The sequence below is a fragment of the Panthera leo genome, chromosome E2, assembly GCF_018350215.1.
Source record: "Panthera leo isolate Ple1 chromosome E2, P.leo_Ple1_pat1.1, whole genome shotgun sequence".
NCBI classification, from domain to species: Eukaryota; Metazoa; Chordata; class Mammalia; order Carnivora; family Felidae; genus Panthera; species Panthera leo.
The window spans coordinates 21,877,068-21,904,633 of NC_056693.1; positions in this window are offsets into that span (position 1 = coordinate 21,877,068).

Consider the following 27,566-nt stretch of genomic DNA (forward strand, 5'->3'; position numbering starts at 1 on the left):
CCAAGGGAAGGACCGCACCATAGACAGAGCCCAGTGCCCCACTGTTGTGGTCATCATTCATCTGCTTTTTGCACCAAGCCCTCGGTGTGGGGGGAGCCCCGAAGATGGAGAGCCCACCAGGCCACATTTCATTGCTACAGTACAGGCTTCAGTCAGAGGAAATCATGTAGAGCTAACAACATCCAAGTCCAACCTCAGTGGGCCAAGGGACACAATGGGCTTCTGCAGAAGCCCTTCTGTTGACAGGATGTTTTCTTTCCCCTTCCCAGCAGGGACCCCTCTAACAGCAGCTGTGGTTTAAAGAACAAGAATGTCCTTGAGAACCAAAGAGCAAACATAAGCACACGGCTCTTTACTGATCGCTGACAAACGCTTTAGCCTCTGCTCAGAGCGAGAGGAAACAGAGAAAATGTCCACTTTGTACTTCCTGAGCCACGAAACGATGTCTTTGGCAAGGCTGATGGGTTGGAACACACCAGATATCACATGGGGTCGTGTTGGATGCTGCTGCCTGCAAAATCACCACATCACCATTTCCAAGAACCTGCTGAGAATGGCATTGTACTCTTCACAATGCAGAGCCTAGGGCCGTATGTTACTCACTTTTCTCCTAGCCTCCTGTCACTTCACCATGTGTGGATGCGTCTTCTTGATTTAGGTTATAAATTCGGGGTTTCTCCTGGGTGTTGGGATTGGCGAAGCCGGGGAACAAGCTTCCAACAGCAGATCTTTGGCTCCTCTGAACAACAGCAGCCTGAGGCTCTCAGTGCACATTAGGGCAGATACCTGAAATGCCTTAGTTGGGTTTTACGGCAAAGGGTGCCAGAATATCCCACCTCAGAATATCCCACTTTGGTATAAGAATTATCCCTCTATTGACCCAAGAACAGGGCATAAACTTACAAAGGAGTTCCTCTTCCTCTCTCGACTAGGAAGGAGAGAAGTTAGTTCCTGGAGGCAACTTTAGACCCTTTTCAATGGAGACGTCGCCTTTGCTTTTCATGGTCACTTCCCCGTCAAGAGTCTCCTCCACACTTTTCTTTCTCGTGAGTTCAGCTCAGATGGCATTTAAGCATGAGTTCTAAGCCCTATGTGGGGTTTATTCACACTGCCTGAGTATTTCCCATATCTATAGGAGGTATACCTGTTAATAGACACCTGCTTCTTTCTCTTCTCTTGTTCTTTCTTGTTAATCTGGCTTTGTTTGGGAGGGGAGGGTCCCAGCTGAGAACATGGGAGGGTCCAGGGAAAAGTATTTTCCTCCCTTGTAACAGTGGACCTTGGGATACACGATAGCCCTCCCCAGTTACCTGATGAAGCGATTTTCCCCTTTTCTGTTTAAAGATACACTTCCCTGAACCAGAATTATCACGAGCATCAATGAAGGGGTTAAATGACATTGGCAGGTTCTGCTCTACCCATGTGGTCCCCATGTAGCCTCAGATAACGTTGGTCTCCCGAGACTAAGGACAGGACTTACTCAACACTGCCACATGCTCCAGTGGGCACACGTTCTTTGCTTACTCTGAGGTGTTACGCCAGGCCTGCATGCTCTTGTGACTTAGTGGTCCACCCATGAAATAAAGGGTTCCGAGCATACCAGGAGGTTGACACACACTGGCTATAAGCCGATTCAGCAGCACACATTTCCACGAGCCAGGAAGGAGTACACTTAGTGATGTGTGCTGTTAAACTAGAGGTATTCCCATCTCAAAGGGAGAATTCCAAGTCCCCTTTTTCTGGGACTCTGCCGAGTGGTCGGAGGCAAAGGACCCTAGAGAAGTGGCTTCTGCTGGTGTCAGATCACTCTGGGAACCATGCTTCCAACAGAGCACTGCTCCCTCCTCTGTTCTCCTAGCAATCCATCCTTCCGTCCATATCCTCATAGAGGATATGACCATGCCACCACAAACGTCTCATGCCCTAGCTTAGCACAACACTAGACAACATACATGTAATCAGTAGATGTATGAGAAACAAGGCTTATCACGTAACACACTCTATTTCTTTTTAACTTGTATTATGGAAAATTTCAACACACACATGATAAAGAGAACACAATGAGATCCAATTTACCCTGCACCCAGCCCCAACAATTACCACCATGGCCTGCCTTGTTTCTTCTACTGCCCCCCAACTTATACCCCTACCCCCCCGACCAACGTGAACTACGGTGACACACACAAATCCCAGGTATCATCTCCTCTCATCAGAAACGATTTCAGTCTGCGTTTCTAAAAAACAACATAGTCACCCCTAGAAAAAACACATAAGTTCTCAATATGCCCAGTACGTTTTCAAACATTTAGTAGACATGAAGGGGAATTTTGTTTGTGTATTTGTTTGTTTACAATTGGTTCATTCGACTTTTGCATGCTAAATTCCCTCTGTTTTCCTTCCTATATTTTTATTTGCTGAACAAGCCATCCAAATAACTTTGTTTCATGCTGAATTCTGCTGATTGCATCTCTATTGTGTCCCTTAGCGAGTTTCTCTATTCCCTGTATTTCTTGCAAACTGGGACTTAGACCTAGAGGCTGGCGGTAATTTTGACAGGAACATTTCACAGGTGGCTGTGTGTACTTCCATCAAGAAACTCTTAATTCTCCCTTGATTCGTTTCTTTTAGTCATTAAAAATCATTGCCTCAATCCAATTTTTTTCAGGGATTGAATTCTATCATTCTTTCTTCCTTTATTAGCTACAATGCTTCTATAAAGGATAATTTTCTTTTATTAACTACATGGGTACCTTGAGGTGCATTTTTATAGGAAAGGCAAATTAAATGCTGGATTATTTCCAGTTTTCAGAATAATGAGTGGATTGTCTGGCTTCCAAAGGTGGCTGATTTGATATTTTTTAAGTATCACTATGAACTAATGGGCTCTGACAGGTTTGATGAGTTTCAGGCCACTGTAGTTAGTGTTTATATTGACACTCTCCGGTCAGCAGAATTTGTCCTATCTCTGGTCAATAGACACCTCAAATTAGCACCTATGTTCTTTGGACGGGATTCCAGTCATCCTTGACATCTTTCTTGCTTTCATATAAGACAACGTGTTCTAGGTCCATCTTGTACAGTTCTTGCCCGGTACAATCAATCTCTAATCAGCCATTTTTGTGGAAAGTGGTATTTAGAGACCACAATTCAGTGATAGGGATACCCAGTACTACTGAGCTGACTGTTGTATTTAGGCCTTTTTAGTGAACGAACAGAAAACAATTTCTTCCCCAAAAGAAAATACGTCATGCATTCAAACTGGTATTTTCAATTCCAATCTAGCTTTTAATTTTGATTTTATATCTATTTTTTTTCCTTAGGCTAACAATATTCTAATGACATTGACATAATTACTTCCTTGTTTTTTTCCTAATACATATGTATGTGAAAGAAAGTCAGTTTCAGAATAACAATAACAATGTTACCAATAACAATATGATATTGAAAAACATGTTTGCAGTTTTGTTTTGTTTTTATTTTTTGCTTAGTTTGGTTTTTTGTTTGTTTGTTTGTTCTTAGGATGTAACCCACTAAGGACTTTGTTTTAAATTCACCTAAAGTAAATTCTCTCTGTAGGCTACAAAATTGACACATCCCATTTCATCTTTTTCATTCTAAGCTTTAAGGAACAATTTTTTTTTTTATTTTGAGTTATTTGTGTTTGGTAATTATGTAAAATATTTATCTCATTTCAAAATTAATTTTTCAAAAAAGATCTATTCAGACACATCCAGCTTTTCTCTTTTTCCTTCCCACTCTTTTTCTTCCCTCTCTTTGTAATTATACTTGTGGCTTATAACTTCACTAATTCAATATCAAATATTTATTTATATGCCCCTTTTCTTAAATAAATAATAGCATACCATATACACTTTTCTCTATCTTACTTTGTTTCAGAAAACTATATATCGTGGAAATCATTACATCATGGTAAATGGAGATATAACTTATTCTTCTTCACAGCTGAAGATCATTTCTTCTTGGCATCCCCCTCATTCTTAAATACAAAGAAAGCCATCTAGATAAAATGTTATAAACCATGAAGTATAGCCCAGCTTTGTTGGTTGTGTACGTAAGGCCTCAAGTGACTATAGATAAGGACAGTCAAAGCAAATCCAAACTTAAATTTAAGTAATGTAGGAGAAGCACCATTAGGATAGTTGCCATAGTGATAGAAATAACAAAGCAATTATGATTATTATTATGTATCAATCACTCACTCTATACTGGAGCAGGGTAAAATACTTTGCATCTATTACCTCATTTAATGTGATTTCCTGCCCTATTTCACAGTTTATAAATGAGTCACGAGAAACCTACCTTCACAGGTAGCAACCCACATGTGCTACATGGGGAGTTCCAAGTTCAAATGTTCTTTTCCTTTAGTGATATCCAACACAGCCATTTGCCCAAGCACTTCGGTACATGTATCTATGGAATCCTAAGCCAGGATTTTACTAGAATGTAGGATCCCTCCTGAAATTCTCTGTGAAGCTTTGGGAAAGTCCAGGGACCCTACAAATTCCAAATGAAGGCACTTAACTCAAAATGGCCCTCGGTGAGTGATGAGTGCAAGCCAGAGTATCACTGACAAACAGGTGCTGATAAGCCTGTGCAAGGTCAAGTTTCATCAAGACCCTTCTTCCTTCAGCATGCTCAGCTGGGAGTTGATGGGTTGCAGCCGTTGATTCCAAGCTGTGCTGCTGTGTGGTATCGACCTCCCATGTCTTCTCTCTGTTAAATGTTTTTGCCTGTTACTGTGGCCACCGTGCAATTGAGACAATTTGAGGTGAGATTGTTTGACTAGATGCTTTCTGTGGTTTTATTCTTCCCTTTCACTTCAAAATAGTTGTTTCCAGGCAGCAAGTCATGGTTCCAATGCAAATAGCCAATTTTCAACTATGGCTATACCTGTGGTGTAAGTGTTTGGACGCTGTGTCCTGGCACTAGGGGCAAAAAAAAAAATATTTCCCCACAGACTTCCTACCGCCAACTCCATGAGGGTGAATGGAAGGGGAACCCTGCATGGGGCCCCAGTACACATTCCCAGCCAGGTTACTGCTGCCATCTTGAAAAATGATCCAGGACTCTACAGTTTTGCAAAGGACTTTTAAGGATAACATTCTCAGAAGCATTACTCCCTTGATTACTAGACTAGAGTCAGCTCATATTCCCAAGCTCTGGTGGGTGCCATGACTTTTTCTGCCACGTCCTGAGACATCTGCCCTAACCCCTGAATAAGAAAGCCTCCCTGCATGTGCACCTTGGGAAGAAGGTCACAGACACTGATTCTTGCAGAATGTCCTTGGGCAACCACCTTAAACTGGGGGGAGATGTACCTTAGGTGGCTTTACAGAGACTGTGGTGCTTCAATTCTTTTTTTTTTTTTTGACACCAAGATGTTATATTTAAGCAGAGGGCTGAGGCTTTCAACAATCCCTGGGCTGGTTTCATTGCAGATCGTGAAATAGATAAGTGTGGACACTCAACAACAATGGGGAACATGGACTCCTGGCTCATGTCACATGTGATGCTGACTCAGAACAAGAGGCTGTCCTATTGAAGAAGGGGCTCAGATGCCACAAGGGTGTTAGTACACCCAAAACCTGACCTGGACCTTACTCATTGCGAGTGGGGGCAGGAGGGTGAGGTGCTCGGAGGATGAAGCGGAGTTCGAGTCCTTCTCTGCTACTTCCTGTCCGAGCTGAGGAAGGTCATTTGGCACCCCAGCCCTAGTCCTAGTTCCTGTGATGGAGACAACGGGAGTGGTACCTACCTCACAGGGTTGCAAATGAGAACATTCATGAAAGAGCTCAGGAAAGGGCCTGGCTCCCAAATGTTGATAACCACTATGCGCCTGGATTGGGTTGGGTTTCATATATGACTGTCTCCCTAGGAGCTCCGGATGGGGATGATGCCCTTCATTCCCATAACAAGCAGATGTGGAGAATCCTCTGCCCTTTCCTATCATGCTTCCAGGACAATGCCTACTTACTTGATGCTCAAACCACAGCTTCAAATCCTTTATTCCCATGCAGAAAAGCTATGCTCTGGAAAAAAAGCTTCACATAGAGTATATTCCGGACTTCTGTCAGAATACAGCGCGTTTTCCGTTGGGCACAAGAAGCTAACCTTCACATTTCAAGGGGAATTCTACTGAATGAGGGCCTTATCGACCTAAGCCAACATGGTTAAATGCTTGTTCTTTCCCACCATTTCCCAAGCGCAGGCAGGTGCACAGGTAGGCACTGTGATCTCCACCCCGGTGCAGCAGGGTCCTGTGCACAGCTCCCCAGTGAATAAAGTGAGCACAAGCCCCATTTTAACTTATGGGGACACTACATAGAAGAGGCATGGCTTTTTTTAAATGCCTGTTTATTTTTGAGAGAGAGAAAGAAAGAATGAAAGTCCGGGAGAGGCAGAGAGACAGGGAGACACAGAATCTGAAGCAGGCTCCAGGCTCCATGAAGTGGAGAGGCTCCATGAAGAGCAGCACAGAGCCCGACGTGGGGTTCGAACTCACAAACCATGAGATCATGACCTGAGCCGAAGTCGGGTGTTTAACCAACTGAGCCCCCCAGGCGCCCCCCAGATGCTCATCTTATGTGTTTCTCCCTTTTTCCTTGTTAAAGGACACATGTCTATTCTTCCAATGTCTTGCTGGCCAAACCCAGCCAGCGTCGTGGAACCAAACAGAGTGGGACGAGATCAATGATACAGGCAAAGTGCTATTTATATCTCAGATTTGGGAACAAATTCCAGGATTTTATTCACATTGAGACTCCACTCTAGTAATGGCACCTGCAGAGCATTTTCAGATCTGTATGTTCAGACTGAAAATCTTCACCAAATCCTCACCTAAGCAGACCTTCCAACTAGCTGATTTATGTTAGTGTCAGACAAGACACAAGCTGTCATTTCCAGCTTTCTGATAGGAATGAAAAGAGGGTTGGTTTGGAGATTAGCTGTATCCACTGGGCGACCGGCTTTCGCCGTCTCTCGACCCCTTCTTTGTTTTGCATAAACGAACCACAAGGCAACCCCGCCCCCCAGATTCATCCATTCGTTGTCCCTTCCCTTCCAGAGAAGCCCAACTCAGATGTCAGGGTCCTAAGAGTTAAATTGCTGGCCCCTCCACCCCAGCGCAGCTCCTCTGCTCTCCCTGGGCTGGCTCCCTGTGATTTATGGAAGGCTCCATCCCTGAAGGGAACTGACAGTCACTCTCATTTTCTTGCGTTTCCCCCCCTCACGGCCAAGGTCATGAGCAAGGGGGCCCCTCCAAGTTTTCTCCACTCGTCCTCCTTCACCCTTACTCCAACGCGGCCTCATGAATCATTCCGTCTTCACATTGAACTCCTGACGCTTCCCTAGCACCAAACTGCCCGACTTCCGCAATTTTTCTTCATTCTCACTAACAATTTGGTAATGAAATATTGATTTTTAGTTAGATTCAAATAGATGTTATTAAGTTTGCATTGATAAATCGTTCTCTTTCTCAGGCTGGAAGTACCTCAGTCAAATTCTAACTGTGCTTTCATACCTGGTGATGTATTAATCTGACGTGTCTGTTGGCCGGCCTGCCAGGCCCGAAGCTGGGGGTGCCAACCTAATTGCCGTTACCTCACACGGAGGGCATGATTCTAGCTGGTGTGTCGCAGGGATTTTAGTCCTAAGACCCAAGCGGGTAAACATTTCCTCTGGGGCTCCTACTTTTTTAAGACCGTATCCTTTCTCCACGAAGACCGATTTCGTATGGAATGAAGAGGCGGCCCGTTACATTTGACTTTGCCCCATGCTTTTGTCAACCTACCATCTGGGCTGTATTAAAAAACATTGAACCGACCGACAGGAGTGTGCCGTTCCCCCGCTAAAATTGTTGGAACAGATCTGAATGCTTGTGGCCACAGGGCAGAAGGTGTCATACCCTCCAGCTTTGAACAAGCCACCTGGGGAGGGTCTGCAGCGGGCATGGAAGCCCGCCTCCCGCCGCGGGCTTCTGAGCCCTGTGTATGGGAGTGTGGGGGAAGAGCCAAGGCTCCGCTCACACAGCATCCACCCGCATTGCCGCTTCCCTGCCTCTCCCGTGACTCCAACCCTCCTCCCACCAATCTCACTGAGGACCCAAGTGCCCCCCCACTTGGACCCCCACGTGGACCACGCCCAGGTCCAGGAAGCCGACACAAATCTCCTGAGACTCTCGGCTCACAAGAGTCTCCCCAGAGACCATCCCTGGGATATTTGCCACTCGAGGGAGAGGGGATCTTTACTCCAGTGAGGGCTCCCCTTCATCCCTCATTGCTCTGTCCCGGCTGAAGGTAGACACTTGATCCAAGCGGAGCTAGTCGTTATTGCATCATCCTGGTCTCAGTAATTATTCAGAGCAGGTCCAAGACCCAATGTGGGCCAGTTCAATGTTCTTCAGAATGGTCCCAAACTTGGACAGGAAAAGAATCCTTTTCTTTCTTGTGCGAAAGCAAGGATGTGGGCCCAGAAACACTGGAGGGCCCATGCCCCACCCACCACGTGGAGGAAGCTGGCTCCCTTGGTCAAGGGGAAGGTTGACCTGGGGCCATGTGCCTGGTCCCAGGGTCTCTGGCAAGACCACTTCCTTATCTGACACTGAGCACAAACTTTGTCTCTGGTTTCTCCTATTTGCACTCAAGAGTCCAGCCTTCCTCCCTCTCGTACTTCCTTCTCCCCTGGATGGATTAATCTCAGGCCCCTTTGGACATTTTCGTCTTGGTCACAGTCTCCAGTGGCTTCCCGTCACCCAGCACGAAACACCACCAATCCTTATCTCGGCGATCCAGCTTCCCCAAGACATCCTCCAGCTACCACTCTCCATGGGCAACCCCCGGCTCAGGGTGGCCACAGAGCTCCTTCAGTTCTCCAATGCTGAATATGTTCTCGGTATGCTTTCTATTCTTAGAACGACTCCCTTTGTCTCTGCATAACTGACCCCTCTTTATTGTCCTTCCAGGCCACTGTCCTAAGCCCCCAGCGGGATTCACTTCTTCCTCTGCATGTCCTACTTTCCATTGTAAGCCAGCAGCAGCAGCTGTCTTCTCTGACAACCTGGCGGAAGGGGGTATGATCTATACCCAACCCAACCTCTTATTGCCAGTGCTTTGCACCACACCAGGCACGTGGTGGGTCACTTAATATAAACAATTTGCCTTAAGTTATTAATTAATGTATTCACTCATTCTCTTCCTTTCCTACCTATTCTTCAAGGGAAGATTAAATACCATCCCTTCCTCTGAGCCTTCTCAGGTGTCTTCGGTCAGATTAAACCACTTGTTTCTTCGTGTGCACACATCATATTGTTTTCCACTGCTAACTAGCATGCGTTAATTAGTGTGTACCTTTTTAGGTACTCCTTTAGCAATAACTTCTGGGTATCTACTTCCTTAGATTGAAGGCAGTTTCTGTCTAGGGTGTCTGTTTTCCACTCTCGACTCGAAGCCCCTTAAGGACAAAAATTGAATTTGCTTCCTTAATATCTAGAACAGGGCCTGAGAGGAGCTGAGTAAATGTTTGTTGAATGAAGTGGAATACATTTATTTGAAACTGATGGATAGGAATATGATGGGCAGGCTGTCAGTGCAGAGCCCGACATGGGGCTCGATCCCATGAACCGTGAGATCACGACCTGAGCTGAAATCAAGAGCCAGATGCTTAACCGACTAAGCCACCCAAGCACCCCTGGGCTACTTTTCTGTCATAGGTATTTCACACATACCAGTGGCAAATGACAAGAATATTCAAAATCAAAGTGGTTTAAGCAAAAAAAAAAAAAAAAGGAGAATTTGTAAACTTACATGACATGAGTCCAGAACTAGATCTGGACTCAGGCCCTGCCAGACCCCTTATCACAGGCAATTCTATTTGACTGTCCCCATATCTCTCTCAATTTTCCTCTGTTTTGGCTCCATATTCCCAGGTAGGGCTTTGCCTCATGGTGCCAAGATGGCTGCCAGAAGTTCCAGCCTTCCATCCAATCCTTCCAGCAACTGGAGGAGAGATGACTTTTCTATCTGAAGTGTTTCCCCTTCTAAAGACTTAGATGATCTGATTGGCTCGGCTTGAGTCACGTGACCATCACTTAGGTCATGTGACCATCACTCGGGCTGGTCCAATTGAACCACATGAACGAAAAGGGGGAGAAGTGGTCTCCAGCATAAACCAGGTACTGATTCCAGAACAAGAGGCATGGATGCCTGGTAGGCAACTCCATCTCTCTCCCTGCAGAAGCTGGCCTTGTCCCCACCAGGTCTCTAGCCCTGGTCCCTCTGGTTGATTCCTTAGATGCAAACGGGAGACACTTGTAAGTGATACAGGTCTTTCCAACATAGCCTGTCTGGGTCTTTTCAGAGACCATAAAGAGTGAGCATTCATTCCTAAAGAAGCAGTGGTCTTCCTCCTGTTTGCCAGGAGCTGGGGAAATGGGATGAGCCCGAGGCTGTCATCTTAAAGCTTCAAAAAGAAATCGAGTGCCTGCTCCGTGAGACTCCATCTGAACTCTGGATTCCAATACCACAGAGCTGCTGCAGGACGTTCCAGATGTGCGAATGCCAGGGGTGGGCGATACCGGCAGGTTTCAGGCAAGGCGAGCGTCAGAACAGGCCCCGGTTCCTGGGCAGCAGGACTGACCCCAGCCAGCCTAGAAAGGGCTTGATGTCCCAGTGCTTTTCCTCAATGTGGACGCTTGGGAGACATAGAGAGAGAAATCCCCCACCACCCAATGGCCCAAAGCCTTAGCCCAACGGGACAAACTCTACCCATGGCCATTCAGCCATCCACTTCTGCTTCTGATGACTTCCATTCGCTATCATCAAGGGAAACAAAAGGAACAGGCACATTTACAATTGGCTGCTGTGCCCTCCCCATCCCCTCGCCCCCAGCTGACACCATCCAGAAAGCAAAGGAAGTGCATTTTGGGGGTGACTGATGGCAAGGTTGCCGGTGCGTCCAGCCTCTCCCTCCTCTGCGAGAGGCAGCCATCCTCTGTCCGAGTGTTCCAAGTCAGGCCTGTGCCAATTATCCTGAAGAGGAGACCAGCCTAAGCAGCAACCACAGCCCGCGGGCCCGTGGCTTCTGGTGCTCTCAGGCCAAGGTAGAGCCAGACGGGAAGGGAAGGAAAAGCCTCCCGTTCGGCCCCTGCTGTGTGGGTTTCCCTCTTGCGGCCGCAGTGAGTGCCCTTTAGATCTGATTGATTTTATCTGTGAAATGAGCTGAAAATCCCTCCCAGGGAGAAATGCTCATCTCCCTTCCTCAGCCCAGACACTCCAGATAAATCAGATTGCCCACCACCGGAGCACGCGTGGGCCCAGGGCTGGAGGAGAGGAGAGATGGCAGGACAGCAAGACAGTCGGCTCCCTGGGCCCGGCTGTCGGGGTGGAGGCTTTTGCGTGTTCCCAAGCCTGAAAATCCAGGACACTGGCATCCTTAGCGACCCAGTCACAACTGCCAGGTCTTCAAACACTTTGCACTCACCGGTTGAGGCTTCCCTTAGTTTGGGTTTCTACAGAAATAAATCCCGAGACAGGGAAAGGGGCAAGCTGTTGATTTGGGATGTAAGGAACAGAGACAGGGAAGAGAAGAAATCCAACAGAGGGTGAGTGAAGGAGCAGGTTACCTCTGTGGGCAACCCGGGCCCCATCCCACACCAGGCGGCTTCTGAGGGGCGTGAACGGAGATGGTCCCACTGGGGCACAGAGACCCGCGGGGTTTTTTCCACTAACTCCTGTCCTTACTCCTGAGCTGCTCGATTCCTCTGTGCTTCTGGCCTGCTCTGGGTCACCCATTCTCCCTTGGCCAGGGAATACCCTCCACCAGAGATGCAGGAACTTATCAGGATGCAGAGGACCTTCTGCCAGTGCCTTCTGAGGTGGCCACGCTTACCCTGGCCAGCGCAATGAACTCAGCTTCCTTCACCCCCTCAGCCCCCACCCCTTCCTGCCATCAGCCTGCCCTACAAGCACTGCGGTGATCTCGGACTAGGTCAGCATGGCCCCATACGCTTCAGGAACCCCCTTCCCCGTTCCTCCATCCAGAGGCAGGGTCTCCCCAGTTCATCAGGAATGAGTGAGAGGCCAAAAGGTAAGCATTTTGGAGGGACTGACGAGGGAGCAGCTTTGGGGTCAGGATGGGAGCAGATGGCGGGGAGGCTTGTCCCCAGGCACCCAAGGCCATGGCTCCAGCCTCCTTCCTCCTTTTCCCCAGCGGAAAAGCCTGGGCTTTCCAGGTCTCACAGAACAGTAATGCGAATTATTATCATTCTTCTCTTCATTGAAAGAGACGCTGGCACAGTTGTCTAAGAGTCACCAATGAAGCTGATGTGAAACATTCAGTAATTGGTTGCCAATATCCAATTACTCCAGGGTAATACGAAAGTGAGGGGGAAGGCAGCCAAGAGGCTGCAGCCCAGGGACAGTGGGTGCAAAGAGGAAGCTGGAGGCTCGGCTCAGGCCCATGGACACCGCTGTAGGCACAGGAAGGACAGCAGATTTGGGGGCAAAGGGAGTCCCCAGCCTCAGACCTTCCCTGCAGCCCGACCTCCCCCCACCAGGCTGGTCCTTCACTAGAAGAGCCTCTCCTTGGAGTCAGAAGCTGTTCAGTCCCTGTCAGAGGCCCCAGGAAAATGGGCCTGGCTGGGGACAGGAAAGGGAGGGAATACATAGTGTCCTCCCAGGGCCATGGAGATCTGATCCCAGCCTGTCCACCATGGGCCAGGGGCCTCGCTCTGAGCCTGGCGTGAGAGCTCTCTGGGCCCCAGGTTCCTCCCTGTGACATGGGAGCCCATCCCTGCCTGCTTCTGCTGAAGGTGGCTCTGTGAATGTGAGGAAATAACCGATGTGAAGGTAAGTTTGCACACCGAAGAGATGAGGGAAGACGGCTATCGCTACGGTACAGGGGCCTTTTAGGTGATCCCTCCCCTCAGGAATTTATGCTCTGGGAACAGGAGGAGAGGACACTCAGAAGATTCCCCGGTAAATGCTTACTTACTAAGCATACAACAGACACCCCCATCTATCCCGGCGTTGTGGGGGGTCAGCCTGGCCTGGCCTGAGAGGCAGCTCAGAGCTGCCCTACCCACCTCCAGGTCAGGGGTGAGGTCAGGGGCAGGGCAGGACGAGAATGCTCCCTTCTGTTGTCCTGCACTGTATCATGTCTGCAAATAAATGGAATAATTCAGTTTCCAGGACTCTTAACCTTTTCACTTGGCATAAATTGTGATCACCCAAATAAATACAGGCAAATCACATTAAAAACATATATATACGAAGCTCATTTATTCAAGACGTTTTCCAACTCTGAAAAATACCTGGATCCTACCAAGAGAAAACACACACACACACACACACACACACGCACACGCGCGCGCGCGCACACACACACGTGCACGCGCACACAAGCTCAATTCAGAGCCACACACATATCCATTTCTGTCTCTGTCGGCTGCCGGCAGGGGTGTTTTGATTCTTGATGGCCCTGATGACCTAATGGTCCCACCTCAGCCAGGTCAAAGGTTGAAGAAACCATTTTTCGTCCATTGCAAATCGGCAAAGCGAAGGTGAGACGTATGAGCTGATCGTAATGTGGTGTCAGGAATGTTTGAGCAATAATCAATTGCAAATTATATCTTACCAAGTTAAGAGTCCAAGGGAGGGGGCTGTGGCTGAATATTTTACCAAAGCAATTTAACAAGGATGCAAATGACCATCAACCTGTAAAGAGAGGTTTTGCCGCATCTCGAGGAGCGGTGTGCGGTTCCTAGGTGGCACTTGACACCCGTTCCGCCATTTAAGGTGACCCAGGATTGGAAGAAGAAGAATCCTGTGGCTTCCAGAAGAAAGGATGCCCTCCGGGTAGTGGCATCCCCAGCGGGCCTTAGCCCCCAGGACTGCATCCTTCCTGGGACCTGAGTCACAGCGATGTGCCGTCCTCATACTCATGCCTACCTGGCCTACCGGGCCTCCCGTTCATAGCAGCTCGCTCGCTCACTCCCGTTACAGAGAGATCAGGCCTCACGAGGGTGCTGGCACAACAGACTGGCCAGGGCCCAGCACAGGGAAGGGGACTGCGGGGCTATCAGGCTTCAGAGCACAAGATTCTTCCTGTGTGCACATCTACCGAGGCCATCAGAGGCAGGGCTCCCATCTGTCTAACAGCAGGGCAGGGACACTGTGGCAGAACATACTCACCCACGCAGAGCAGCGCTAGTGGGCGTAGGAGTCACATTTCAAAAGTCACGGGACTGCCCAGAAAGGGAAACCATCCACAAAATGAAAAGGCCACCTACCCAAGGGGTGACAATCAATACTTGCAAATCATATGTCTTAATAGGAATTAATACCCAAAATATATAAAGAACTCATAAAGCTCAATAGAAAAAAAAAACTAATCTGATTATAAAGGAGGATCCGAATAGACATTTTTTCAAAGAAGATCAAGAAGTATCCAACAGGTACATGAAAATGTGGTTCAGGGGCCCCTGGGTGGCTCTGTCGGTTAAGCGTCCGACTTCGGCTCAGATCATGATCTTGCGGTCCGTGGGTTCGGGCCCTGCGTCGGGCTCTGTGCTGACAGCTCAGAGCCTGGAGCCTGTTTCAGATTCTGTGTCTCCCTTTCTCTGACCCTCCTCAGTTCATGCTCTGTTTCTCTGTCTCAAAAATAAATAAATGTTAAAAAAAAAAATTTTGTTAAAGAAAATGTGGTTCAGCATCACTAATCGTCAGGGAAATGCAAAACAGAAACCACAATGAGATATTACCTCACACCTGTTAGAGTGGCTGTTATTAAAAAGACAAGAAACAGCAAGTGTTGGTGAGGATGGGGACAAGAAGGAATGCCCGTGCCCTGTTGGTGGGCCTGCCCAGGGATGCAGCCACTGCGGAAGACAGTATGGACTTTCTTCCAAAAAATTTGAAACAGAAATATCATACAACCCAGTAACTTCATTTCTGAGCATTTGCCCAAAGAAAGCAAAAATGTTTACTCAAAAAGGTATGTGCACCCCCATGTCTACTGCAGCATTATTTACAGTAACCAAGATACGGAAGCAACCCAAGTGTCCATTGATAGATGAATGGATAAAGAAAATGTGGGATGGATGGATGGATAGATAGAGACATAGGTGAATGGATAAAGAAAATATGGTATATATATTTAATGGAATATTATTCAGCCATAAAAAAGAAGGGAATCTTACCATTTGTGACAATATGGATGAACCTAGAGAGTATTAGACTAAGTGAAATAAGTCAGATAAAGATAAATACCATATCATGTCACTTATATGTGGAATCTAAACAAAGCAAAAACTGAGCTCATATATGTAGAGAATAGACTGGCAGTTTCTAGAGGCAGGGGGTGGAGAGGTGGGCAAAAAGGGTGCTAAGGGTGAAAGTGTAGAAACTTCTAGTTATAAAACAGTCACAAAGATATAATGTACAGTACCTGTAATGACTACAGGTAATAATAGTCTATTACATGCTTGAAATTTGCTAACGGAGTAGATCTTAAAAATTCTTGTCACAAGACAAAAAAATTGTAACTAGGTATGGGACAGATGTTAACCGGACTTATTGTGGTGATCATTTTGCAACATATACAAACATCAAATCATTATGTTGTATACCTGAAACTAATACAATGTTGTACATCAATTATACCTAACAAAAATTTTTTTAAGGAAGTGTAGTGGGATGGAGATCTCTGTGCCAAGGAGACACTTATATAATAACTCACAAAGTTGAGAGTATAAGGGAGATTGGGAGGAGGTGGATGGGGTTGAGAGCAGAGACATGATATTGTGGTAACACATTCAGGACTGTCTCGTCAGATTCAGACATGTTACAATGGCTAGTTGCCTAATACAAAGCAAAAGTGGAACAGAAAAATAGATAATTGGATGGATAGATAGATAGATAGATACTAGATAGATAATGGATGGATGAATGGATGGATGGATGGATGGATAAATAGGTAGGTAATGGATGGATAGATGATAGATAGATAGATAGATAGATAGAGGTATGGATAGATAGATAGAGGGATGGATAGATGATGGATAGACAGACAGATAGATAGAGGGATGGATAGATGATGGATAGATAGACAGATAGATAGAGGGATGGATAGATGATGGATAGATAGATAGAGAGAGAGATAGAGGTAGCTATAGGTGCAGAGAGGCAGAAACACCAGGCGAAAGCCCCAGGGCGGACTCATGCTTTGCCCCTCTGTCTTGCTGATGCCTGCCTGGGTCCCCAGGGAAAAGGAAAGACCAGTTCTATAAGTCATTATGTTGAGACCTTTCCTGTACATAGCATATTCCAATTTGCGAAGAGCTTTCACTTATACTAACTGCTGGTTCTCACAACAATGTCCCCAGAGGAAGAAGAGAGTGAGCAGGTGGGAAGCTCATGTCCTTCACACATGAGACAGCAAGACCTGGGAGCATGAAGCAGCCGTTGCAAGGTCACAGTCACGGTTGGGTCTAGAACCCAAATGGGAATGGAGGACAAGGTCAGCACGTGATATGCCTAAAGGAAATGGATGTATCCCAGGATGTGGAAAGGCATGATTTCTGAGGATGGCTGAGAGGTGACGTCCTTTGTAGAGGTGGGATGGAACTCACCCAGGTGATGGAGAGCCTGCCACTGGGTCTCTGCTTGTCACTTCTGGGCCACCACTGCACCTGTGCCAGGACTACATTAGGGGGCCAGACTGAGCTCAGAGAGACTCAGGGTTGGTGGTCACTCTGTGAGTAGGCACAACATGAAACTGAAGTCAAGGTCAGCCTTCAGCTACAGTGTGAGGCCACTTGGAGGCCAACATACTTGTTAGTCTGCACCTGACGTAGAAGCTATTTTGTAGCCTGTGGCTCAGAAGGGAAAACAATTCAAGAATCAAGTCTTCAGCCATAGCTCATCAAAGACTCATGTTCTCCACGGCACTCGCCCACCAGTACACCATTCAGGGAGCTTGTGCCCAGGTGAAGGGAACAGAGAAGGACCCCCGGCTCTCCACCTGATGAATGGGTGTGAGAATTCAAACCGATAATCCTTGTAAAACTCACCAAAGGGCCTGACAGATGCTCGTGGCTGCTAGGTTATTTCTGGCTCTCTCCACCTTCTCAGCCAGTCCAACAGCAGGGGGACAGTGCCTGTCAGATGACAGGTGGGTGAAAAGTCCTAGGGGCCCCTCCACAATTGCATTTCCTCCTTGCAAACACAGAGGTTGCCCCCCTGCTGAGGACATCAAACCTGAGGATATCCCTCCCAGTGTGTTCTCCTTGGATGCTCTGGTGACCCAGAGCTCTCCTGACCCAGTTATGGACATTTTCAAGATCAAGTAAACCAGCACTGGGGGAGCCCTACTTTGCCCGTCACGAAGCTATCATCTTCACAGGTGCCTCGGTCCCAGCTGCGCCTGCCTGGGCCCTGCCAGGAGCCCATGGTGTGGGGAATAGCCTTACCTTTGGGCTTTAATTATTCTTGATTTCAGCTTCTGCTGAGTGATCGCTCATCTTTCTCTAAGCCCCCATTTTTCCCAGAGCATTTTCTTGATGTTATTAGAGCTGTCTATAAAATATGAATCCCAATTCCATGATAGTCATAAAAGCCATAAAATTCTATGTCTGCCATGAAAATATTACATGATTTATTTTTGTGTGAAGTACATATTAAATCTCATACTGGAATAGGAGTTTGGCTCTTCAACACCACGAACTTTTAATAATGCATACTTTGCCTTAAATTGCTATTATTTTAAGTTTCTTTCTTCATTTTACAGTAGCTCTCATTTCAAAATAGGATCAGAAAATAGACCTTGTCTATTTATATGTTAAAGTTAATACTTCCTGTATCTTCAATTTTTCTCCCTTTTTTATGGTGTTCATTTTTGTTTTATACATGACAAGTTTGCACACTTGATTTGTTTTGTTTTATGCCAAATGCCTTTGGAGAAATATCAGGTGATTAACCAAACCCTCCAACGATGGGTCGGATACTACCATCTCCAGGGTCACGGAGTGGGTCTGCATAAATCCACACAAGGAAACACGTGGCTGGAACAAAGAGGGAAGAACTGACTCTGGATGGGGTGGAAGGAGAGGAGAAAGTACTGAGAATATCTCTTTCCTTTTCCCCAAACCCATAAGTTGACCCACGAGGATTTGCCAAGTTTCCAGGGTCTGGTAGTCAGCTAAACCTTGTTGGGGACACACAGAAAGAAGATCATGAGTGAGATGAGATTTACATACATGAACCCATTGAAGAACCACCCGAGGCGGGGCCAGGCTGTGTGACTCATACTGCATGTGTTGGGGGGATGCAAATGGAGACCTGGGTTTATTCTGCTGCAGAATCGGGAGTTTGCGTCACCCTGGATGGGCACGGGGAATTTACAGAGGCAGAGGGACGATGACAACAGGACCAGGCAGAGGAGGCTGGGCTTAACAGAGGAGCGGCTAGTGGGACCCCGAGTGGGGTGAAGGACGGATAGTGTCCAGGTGGGCAGTGGCAGAACCCAAGCCCAACTCAGTCCCCAATTCACCACCTCGCCAGCTTATCTGCCCCCCAAAGACCCACACTGCGTTTCAACCGATACCCAGGGTGAAGGGGAAGATTGATTTTCAGCCTGGAGGATACATGTGACATTTGGAATGAGTTGAAGCTGATCTAAGAGATTTTCATTTCAAAAGATATCTGATATGATGTGTCGATGGGGTGTTTCACACACCTCATCAGAGTTCAAAGACTGTAGCCAGGAGAATGGTGTTTCCAAGGTGGAAAGCAGATGTGTAGAACTGGAGCAGGAGGGGGTCTTGGCCTCTTCAGACTTGGCCCACCCGCCACCTGACATACCATGGAGACAAAGCCATGTGTTTGATCCAGGCAGCCCTTGGGTCTGCAGCATCTTGGCATGGGTACAAACGACACTTTTTTTTTTTTTTTTTTGTATCCAGTTCCGGCTACCATTTTTTCACATCCCCGGTCCCTTCCTGAGGCACCTACAGGGCACAGCGTCATTCATCCAGAGGCCACTGAGGGCCCCGATAAGGTAACTGAGGAGAAATCACCTAGCCTGGGTGAGCACCCACTACTCTGCCCCCCCCCCCCAGCCAGAGCACCTGAGCCCTGGTCTGGGTTCCCGTAAGGCATAACCTGGAGGGAAACTCATGTGCTGACATCTGGTTAGGGAGTTCAAATCCGGGAAGCTGAAGTGAGGACCGAGGCAAGCAGGGAGGGGAAGGGCAACACAAGTATGGATCAGCCAGGTGGTTCCCTCTGAGGGCATCTGATTACTAAATCTCATAGGCCGGTCACCTGAGAAACCACACAAAACCACAGCTCGAGACAGTCCATCTGCGGGGGTAGGTGACAAGAACCGAAAAAATCATCCACTCGGTGCCCCGAGATTTGCTCCACACAACCTCACGTGTCCCATCCTCCTGGGCTGTGCAGACGTGGGCATTGAGTGAGTCCCAAGGAACCTCCCTCACGACTTGGAACAAACCGGGAGTCACTGGCGTGGAGGTCAGAGGCCCGTGCAGCTGTGAGGTGAGGGGGGGGGCCTCTCGGAGCTGCCCCCGGAGCAGCAGCCAACAGCACAGTCCGCGAGGCTAGGACGATTTGAAACGCTGCCTGGGGTGTCTGAAATTGGCCCTTGGGTCTGGGAGAGCCTTCTCTGCATCCACTCGCCCCAGTCTAGATTTTAATGGCTACTGGCGCACGTGAGTGTCACCTTACAGATTCCTCTCGTGAGTTCACGGTGGAGGCCACGTCTCCCCCGGGGCCATCCTGCCTGGCAGGGTGCATCAAAGGAGCTGTGGGTGTGAAGTATCTGGGAGCAGTTTTCAGAGTCCCCAGGCCCTGCGCTTCAGGGAACAGGCAGCCAAGACGACATTTGCTTGGAGCAGAGAGAGAGTCTCCAGGAAGCCTCCCGGCTGGCCCTGGATAGCAGTGTCTCTGGAATGCAAGAGAAAAATTCCATCTCGCAACCATCCCGACGAGAATGTAAAAACGTCTACCAAATCAGTCCCACGAGTTGCACAAATAAATCCCAGTATTACGTTTAAAAATCATATACCATCAAATAGCCGGCTTTGTGTTGTGCACACAAGAACCAAGTGGCTTTTGAGGTTCTTGGCAAAACCGAATAATGCCACCACTTTGACTGACATAACAAAAATAACAAGGCGATGAAGTAAAGTACGTTTAAATGGCAGAAAGGAACTGAGACTGAGGGAGAAAAGCCACACGTTTCCAGGCTGATGTTTTCCGAAGCGCCTTTCTGGAGTGACTGGCGGCTGGAAGGACAAAGGGTGGGAGGCACCCTTGAAGTTTTGTGAAAGAAAATCAATCAAGAAAGATACACAAACCTGATTAGGAAAAGAAAAAATGTATGTTGTAATATATAGAGCAGCCTGTGAACGGGTGGCTGGTTCCTACAAGATTAGAGAAAATAACCCGAGGTTAGGGTTTCTTTTGCCTTCCACTCCGTGTGTGGAGTCACCCACCTGGGTGCTCCATCCCCCTGGCTCCAAGCAATTTGCTGAGAAAGAATATTTCTGCTGCTAAATGATCTCGCTCCCCAGTGGCTCCTGCGGCCACTAGCTCTGAGACAAACGACCTCGCTGGAGGACGGATGGGTGGCCGCCTTGGTGTTCAAGGGCCCTCACACAGCGCCCACGCCAAAGCCCGCCGTCTGCGCGTGGGGCGTTGGGAAGGGCTGTGTCTGGAAATGGAAAGGCAAGGCAAGAATAAAAGGTTCCAGGTCTGCGAAGCCCTCGTTGGCAGAGGAGGTCTGCCTTCGGTCCGAGCCGGGGAGGGGATGTCTGGGTCAATGCATCTCGCTGCTTAGCTTTGAAGGTGCCAGCAAAATAGCCCGCCAGGCCAAAAGGACAGCGCAGGGGACGACGGCGCAGGGTGCCGGCTTATAGGAAACCTGAGGCTGGTTGGTGACCCTCAGGCCCGAAGTGCGGGAAAGGGGAGCAGACAGCAAGCCCCCGGCACCAAGCCCCCACCGCGAGGTCAACAGAGCACAGCCGCTGGGAAAATGTTCCTGACGCGATGGTCCCTGCCATTACAAGAACCACCTGCTTCCAGATTCCAAGTGGCTGAGTGACCAGGCACCGGCAGGTGTGCGTGGGGTCCAGCTCATTCTTCTCTCTGCCGCTGATGACGCCTCTTCCGCTTTTACTTTCGGCTCAGCCGGATTCCCTGGCCCTTTTGCTCAAGAGTCGGATATTTTGATATCCAAATTCAATGAACAATAGGCACAGATGTGGGAGATTAACAAAAGATGTTGACTTTTGCCTTTGTTCAGCCAAACACTGGAACACATTTCCTCCTTCATTTCCTCTTTGTACTCATTATCGTGTAGAGGAAGTAATCTGGTGGTTTGGTTTTGGTAACCTGTTTATTGCTAAACTTGTGTTCTTCTGCCCGGCACTAACCCCCTGGGGGTCTGGCTAGTAATTACCCTGGTGGGAAGGTGGCCGCCGTCCCCAGCGCCAGACCGGCTGGTGCAATGCAGTGTCAACATAGACACAGGAGCTGAACAGCTGTCTCTTACTCTCGCAGCAAATTAAATGCATGTTAAAAGATTATCTCCTGCATTTATCATAACAAGATTTTGCATTTATGTCTTTCTTTCTTTTTAAATAGGAATAAAGATCTCATATACATTTTCTAATTTATTATCTAGTATTTATTATAGGAAGAGAGTTTTGTCTAATCTCAACTCGTTAAAATCACATATTATTCACAATAACCCACCACTGAAGGCTCATCATGGTAGCAAGAAAAAATAAAAAAGTGTTTTTAAAATGAAACTTCATTTGAAGCATTTCTCTTTGGAGACAGTCCAACGTGTTAAAGAAAGGAGTGGAATGTGTGTAATAAAATACCTTGGCAAAGAAAATTTGCTGGAAGAAAGGAAGAAAGGAAGGGAGGGAGGGAGGAAGGAAGGAAGGAAGGAAGGGAGAGAGAGAGAGAGAGAAATGGAAGGAAGGAAGGAAGGAAGGAAGGAAGGAAAAGAGAGAGAGAGAGAGAAAGAAAAAAATGGAAGGAAGGAAGGAAGGAAGGAAGGAAGGAAGGAAGGAAGGAAAGGAGGCAGGGAGGGAAGGAAGGAAGAAAGGAAGGAAAGGAGGGAGGGAGGGAAGGAAGGAAAGAAGGAAGGAAAGAAGGAAGAAAAATAAATATCAAGGAGAATTCAAATACTTTACAAAAAATAAAGTAGGAATTCTGTGGCCCAATAAAGAAAGAGAAGGGGAAAAAATCAGGCCAAGAACTTCCCCACTTTCCCTCTGGTTTTTAAGCATGATCTCTAACTCACACGTGTCTTGTTATCCGAGTGAAGCAGTTCTTTGCCTCCCTCGTGTTCCAGCCAGAACTGATTTTCAGATCATTATTATATGCACAAAGAGGCGACAGCGTGGCATGTGTAATTCTCATGAATGTCACCCCATCCACAGCAGGCCATCGGAGCGAGGTTATGAATACTCGGTTTGCTGAGTGAGATGATCCTGGCATCAGCTCTGTGGCATTTTCCACATGTTTAGCCTGAAAGAAGACATTTGTTTGGACTATATGCTTCTGTGTACTTTTTTAATGCAATAAAATTGACAGATGACTCCTTTTTGCAACAGGTTTGGAGAAGGAAAATGTGGTGACTTTACCCTCCCCTTTCTTCTTGATGGCTGTTTAGACAGCAGTCTTAAAAAATCACTAGTCACTAAAATCCCTCATGCCCATTTCATATTGTGTTGATTCATATTAAATTCATGACAACAAAAAAGCAACTTGAGGCACTTTTGGAAATGACCGCTCTTTAGTGTGCCTCCCCATCCTCCGGGCTCGGTGGGCCCAGCGCCCATAAAGCTGCCTGCTGTCTTGTGTCATGAAAAGAAACAGCTTTGCCTGGGAATGCCATTACTGTGTAATGAGGCATGCAGCAAAATATACCTTCAGCAGCCACTTGATGAAGGCTTGCTGACACACCAGACCAGACAGAAATGTTTTTTTGTATGTTCTTCCTTATTTTGTCCATCAATCACATCATTAGTCAAAGCAGACAAGCCTGTCAGCCGGGCCCAGATGCGGAGTGGCAGGCGATCAGCGGACAGGTGTTCCGGCTCCCCCAAAACGAAATCCTGAAATGAGAAAGGAACCAAGACCTTGTTTCAAGGGCTGGAATGTCAACGAGAGAGAAAAGACACGGAGGGGAGGAGTTCGGAAGCCGGGCTTCCGAGGAGCTGACCGGCGGCGTGGCCCCCTGGAACTGCCCGGCTGAGCCGCTACAGCGAGAACAAAGCCCATTCATTTCCCGTGGCCAGTGAAGTATTCAGATATAATATTCAAAGGCCATAAATGAAAGAAGGTTCCCTCATGACCCTCCCTGGTGTCCCAAATGCATAAATTTGGGTTGGGTAGTTCAGATGCCCTAGGGCCACCCAGACTCCTGGGTCTGCCTCCCTGGGGCTGGCTGGGAAAACACAGGCTCCGCCCAGCCAGCATGCACAGTAGCATCGCTCATTTCCAGGAACTTCAGCCTCCCCTCTGCTGGCAGCCACCCCTCCTCCCCAGCACATTCTAGAGTGTCTTCCTTTGGGGCATTGTTTTTGCAATGCTTTCTGTCTGGAACTTAACAGGTTAATGAAACTAACCATATGGAGTCATCCTCAATGGTTAATTTCCAGCTTTTCAAGCAAGCCCCCAAATGAATTTGCGTAATGAGCTCCTTGCTCAGTCACCCCCTAGTTACCAAGAAGGACTAGCTAATCAAGCCCCCACCCGCTCTGGCCTTTTCAGCCACGGTGGCCAACGTGATACTTTGTGAAGGTCCAGCTGAATTGTGATTTTAGCATGCACCATTTTTGGTGTTTGGTATTTGTTTTTGGTGTTTCATTTTTAGAATAGACGTTGCTTTGTAAAACTGTTTTAGATTTACAAAAGAAAGAAAGAAAGAAAGAAAGAAAGAAAGAAAGAAAGAAAGAGAAAGAAAGAAAGAAAGAAAGAAAGAAAGAAAGGGAAAGAAAAGAAAAATTAAGAAGGTAAAACCAAATTCTCATTCATGCAGTTTCCCTTATGATTAAATCTTAAATGAATGTGGTCCATTTGTTACTCTCAGTGAACATCATCATTGTATGTATCAATGTATCGATACATCATCATTGACTATCCATGCTTTATTCAGATTTTGTTAGCGTTTTACCTAATGTCCTTTGTCTGTTCCGGGACCCCATCCAGGACCCCACATTACATTCAATTGTCACATCTCCTTTGGCTCTGAGTTGCGGCAATTTCTCAAACTTTCCTTGATTTTGATGACCTTGACAGTTTTGAGGAGTAGTACATGTGCCATTTTTGATAAGTCATTTTTTTAAAATTTAGACTATGTGTGCGCACAACATCTTTTACACTTCAATAAATAATAGTGCTGAGGGGGGGGGGAGGGGGAGCCTTAGGAGGGGCGGAAGGGAAGGAATTAGGCCCACGGAAAGGTCAGAAGTCTTTATACAGCACCAGGGAGAAGACGCCGACACTCCAATCTTTCCCAGCGTTGACCTTTCCGAAGATGTGCTGAGCAGGAAGGGGGTGATACCTGATACAAGATTCAAACCCACACTCCCACCTTTAAGCGAGAATTAAATCTGCAGATATTTCCTCTGGGGTTTCCAAAAGGGAAGCAAGCACATCATTAATCTAACCAGCCATCGGATGCCACCATGGCCTGGTGTCGTGTATCTGGACTGATGTTTGGGTGAGCGGGGGCTGTGACGACGTCAGGTTAGGGTGACGTGACAGTGCAATAGGGCCGCGGGCCCAGAAGGACCAGGGCTGTGGCCCATGTGGGGGCCTGACATCGCCCGGCCTCCCGGGTCGGGGACAGAAGGTGGCATGTAAACCCATCCCTTTGCCGATACTTCTCAGGCCCTGTCTTCCCCTCTGCGGTTCCCTGTTTCTTGCCTCTTGCCTTTTCTATCCTTCTCCACAATCTCAGAGGAGCCAGGGAAGGAAGAGGCGATCGGTTTGGGAGATGTGTGGGCACTTTTGCTGATTAAGAAAGACCGTTCACTTCTTTCCTGTGTCTCAGGGTCTTAGCCGGGGAAGAAATAACGTCTCTTAAAGGGCCTACGATTGCCAAGGCAGCAAAATGCACACCAGATTGGTGCCCACTGCATCCCACCAAGAGCCCGATGCCACACATAAGTGATGTTGTTCAATTACACTTTACAATTCATCCTTGCAAGTACCCCAGCTTTTTCCAGCTCATACACATGTTTTATGAGCCTGCCTTTCACCCAGAAGGTCTACAGAAAGTAAAATAAATGAATCCAACACTCGATTCAGCCTGGATCATCTGACATTTATTCTTAGATGGGACAAGTGACAATTTGAAAGCTATTCTCACACTGTAGGAACTTCCAAGCCTCATGTGCAGTATATAATCAGTCAATCAATCAATCTTATGGAGCACCTACTGGGTGCTAGTCCGAGTAGAAAGACCAGTCCCTGCCCTCAGTGACCTTCAGATAGTTAGAGAAACCGGACTGCATTTTTCCCTTTTTGACTGTTGATTAGATAGGAAATTTCCCCTGATGCAGTGACAGTCAACCCAGAGAGGGTAATATCATAAGATACGAGAAAGAGAAGGAGAAAGAGAAAGAGAAAGAGAAAGAGAAAGAGAAAGAGAAAGAGAAAGAGAGAGAGAGAGAGAATACAGATGTGCAGAGAGAGGCTGAAATGAATACAAGACCAGAGGTCCCAGAGAAAAGGCAGCTATATTTCTGGATTCCACCCCTCCTGCTGTCCAGGGACATTTCCTACCCATGTTTTCAGAGAAATACCCTACAACCTTCCATAACCTCCATTTTTGCTTAAGCAAGGCCGGGGAGGGATATGTTTTCTGTCTCAAATGTCCCTTACTAAGACCACATCTACCAAATGGGCCATTAAGTGCAAGAGAATGTACTCTAAGTCAGAGCAAGGAGCAACAGTAGGGAAGATGCATCAGAGAGGAGGCCAGAGAGCTTGTGAGTGTTTTAAAGACTCAGATAATTAGAAAAGAACAGGTTACTTCACATTCAGAACACCAAGAATAAATGTGAAATCAGTTGAGTGGTTTGTGCCTTCCAAAGATACTACAGGAAATGCGGTAAAAAATGTGTAAAATCAAAGAGATGCACTGAATATCTCAGCTTCTTCACTAGGACATGGAAAAGTCTTCTGGTTCTCCCAGACCCTGCATTCAGGCACCTGCCATTCTGCAGATCCCCTGTAGATGCATTCCCTAGGCACCTCATTGCCTGTCCACCTTGGCCCTCAGCACAAGGTCAGAGGTGTGAGGTAGCAGCAGACTGTATCCTCAAGGACAACTTCACTCTGTCCTTCCCCCCAAAAGAAAAGATTTGGGGAAAAAGGTTTATTTTCAATAAAATCTTACATTAATGATGCTAACATAAGAAAGCATATGGTTCTCATAGACAAGGTGTGTGTGTGTGTGTGTGTGTGTGTGTGTGTGTGTGTGTGTGTGTGAGTTGTTTTGTGGGGGTGTATAAGAACTTGAAAACCTCCAGCTGTACAAGTTCACTGGACCAGAACCCAGAACATTCCTCCGCTTTTAGAAGCACCTCTTGATGTGCTTTGGAGGCAAAATCATGCTCTCAGATTGTTTGGGTCTTCCTTCCCAGTGCCTTGAGCTAGACCATGGGAGCATGTCCAATGGTTCAATTACCAGCCCTCAGAGTAATACCATAATGGCCATCATTTACTGGGTCTTATAAAAGGCCAGGTATTGCTGGCCCCTTCTGAATGCTACCATCTGAACACTAGCCATGCAAAGTGGGAATTAGTATCCCCACTTTCATAAGAGACTGAGAAAGGCTACATGATTTACAGGAGCCCAAGACTCTGCCAGTGGTGATGTCTAGATGCGCTGTTGGTCTCAAGGGGCCTCTGACTGCCGTGACATCATGCTGTGCGCCTGAATGTTCAAGAGCAATGGGCAGAATTCACGCATCTAAGACCATGGGATTTAGGGAGTCCAGCACCGCAGCTCATCAGTTTATAAATGCCTTATTAGTGAGCTTTTGCAGGAAGTTTCAGTGTAGCAAGGTATATTTCTATTTATACTGGGAGCAAATAGAAAGACTTACTATTGCTCAATAAGTGGAGAGGAAAATTGAGGGAAGCCTCGGATAGGTGTTAAGGTCAGAAAGATGGTTTCATTCATTCTGTTGACCGAGCTCATTATGAAGCATGACTGCTAGGATCGCCAAGCCGCTGAAGAAAATGGGAAAGCAATACCTCCAAGGTCCCTGAGACCATCCTGCACTCGAGTACCGACGCATGGGCATGGGGACCTGGTGTGCCCTCGAAAAAGACAGGTAATGTTTCAAGCGCTCAGAAAACGCAATATGCCGCTTGATGCTCTGTCAAACAATCGCATCCCAGCTCCTTTAACAGCACAGGATGTGAAGAATAGCCGACTGCCTCAGCATGCCCTGCTGGAGGCCCCGGGGACGGCAAGGAGCTCCAAGTCGGGGTCTG